Below are 2,128 nucleotides of genomic sequence, written 5' to 3'. Positions count from 1 at the left end.
GATCCATTTTTTTAAAACCAAATTAAATCAATAAAACTCATGAATGTTTCGGCCTAAAACATTTAAATTTGTTAAAAGGAAAATGATCAGATCAATCCCGGGAAGGATATTCTTTTCAAGTGGCGCTTTTATGGATTTCCAAACCCATCATGACTTCAATTTATATGAAACTCAAAATAAAGTTTCAAGAGTTTTCAACATTTTATAAAATATAGGAGAACAATCCATAGGGAGTATCTTTCTGTACCTCTAAAAATCATACCATTATCAAAGCCCTTCAACTTTAATTTTAATCAAAAGCTCACGAGTAAGACAATAAGGGGGGAAAGCCCACGAGGAAGGCAGCAACCCTGAACCAAGAATCAAATCCAGTTCAACAAATATGAAGGTCACGGCTAAGGCAGCAACCCAAAACCAAGACTCAAATCCAACTAAATGAATATGAAGCTCACGGCTAAGGCGGCAACCCAAAACCAAGAATCAAATCCAGTTTAACAACTATGAAGCTCACGGCTAAGGCATCAACCCAACACCAAAAATCAAATCTAGTTAAATGCATATGAAGCTCACGGCTAAGGCATCAACCCAACACCAAAAATCAAATCCAGTTAAATGCATATGAAGCTCACGGCTAAGGCATCAATCCAACACCAAAAATCAAATCCAGCATATATGTCAACAAGGGGCAGAAAGAGAAGTGAAATGTGAGCCCCTAAACATAATTTCTAGCATTTAAAAATGGCCTCCAGCATATATTTCAACAAGGGGCAGCAAGAGAGGTGAAACATAAGCCCCAAATGCATCTTTCTCACTTCATAAAATAATTTTCAACATGCATTTCTTACTTTCAAACATTTCAAGCAACGAAAATAATAGAGACAGCCCTCAAACATGTTATAAACATGTCTTATTTTCACTTAATCTAACATGAATTCATGCTTAAATTTCAAGCTAAACAAAGTTATGCTTTCCCTATTCCATGCCATCCGAATTAGTGTAATGTAGAAGATAGGAAGAAGAATACCTTTTCCTTTTGTAAACTTAAAGCAAAGAAGGAGTAAAGTAGGCTTGAGAAAATCACTCCAATAGCAACCCACAAAAATTCCTCACGATTTCCAGCTTTCGGCACGACAAATTCGAGTCTCCGGGATCTTCGAACAGCAAAGGAACAAAGCTTCCTCTCCAACAGGAAAAACAAAAAAGAAATCACCCTAATCGAATGAAGAATAGAGGTAGAAAAGAATCTGAATCTCTCTAAAATCACTCAAGAACTCTCTCAGAATTTTTTAACAACTCCCAAGCCACAGAAGATGAGAAGAAAATGTAAGTTTTGAAAAGATTTTGGCAGCACCGCCCCACTCTCAAAAATTTTGGCCAACCTTTGATTTTCCCCCAAATGGGGTTTTATAAGCATTAGAGGAGAAGAATAGCCACCTACCAGCCACCCTGGCTAGCAAATCATGTGAGGGGAGAGGAGGAGAAAGATTTAAGGCAAGAGGAAATGCAGCCTAGGGCAGAGGAAGAGCCGACCAGATGGAGTTCCACCATTGGGAAGCCGTTCGGTCGAGCAGAGATCGAGGAGGCCGCGTGCGTGAATGGACCGCGATCGTTGGAGAAGAAGATCGCCGCGTGGTGGATCTGTTGTGGAGCTAGGGCACGGGCGAGGAGAAATCGCGGGATCGAGCCGCTCGAACGAGGATTTTAGATGTGCGGGTGGAGCCGTAAATAAGGTTTAGGGTTTAGAATTAAGATTATTAATAATATAAGTATGAAAATATTAATTATTTCAAAAAGTAAAATTTGATTTGTGCATTTTTATTAGTGTGGCACATCATCATAAAATAGATGTCAATTTTGGGTAATTCTGACGTTCCAGACGCGCTGGCGCAGTCCGTTTTGCCGTCGGAAGTCGTTTTGACGAATTCATCGATTTGCGTGTCAATTTTCTCGTGTCGAAAGTATAGCAATATGGGTGTCCTTTCCTACCAAAATTGGTATCTCAGACGAGTTGGCGCAATCCAATTCGTCGTCGGAGGTCATCCGGAGAAGTTCGCATTTTCACCCGTCCTTTAGGCTTAATTGAAGTCCGATTTCGTGCAATTTTGTGAACTTTGTGTATTTGATGTGT

The 2,128-nt window shown here is 39.8% G+C and overlaps 1 protein-coding gene across 2 annotated transcripts in view; it reads left to right on the top strand.

Moving 5' to 3' along the window:
- LOC110027622 overlaps window positions 1–2,128 on the top strand; it is an 87,692-nt gene that overhangs the window by 78,138 nt on the left and 7,426 nt on the right. The window lies entirely within an intron of this gene.

The sequence above is a fragment of the Phalaenopsis equestris genome, unplaced genomic scaffold (genome assembly GCF_001263595.1).
Source record: "Phalaenopsis equestris unplaced genomic scaffold, ASM126359v1 Scaffold000431, whole genome shotgun sequence".
NCBI lineage: Eukaryota > Viridiplantae > Streptophyta > Magnoliopsida > Asparagales > Orchidaceae > Phalaenopsis > Phalaenopsis equestris.
The sequence above is the reverse complement of the archived record's forward strand: the minus strand, read 5'-3'. Positions and strand labels throughout refer to the sequence as shown.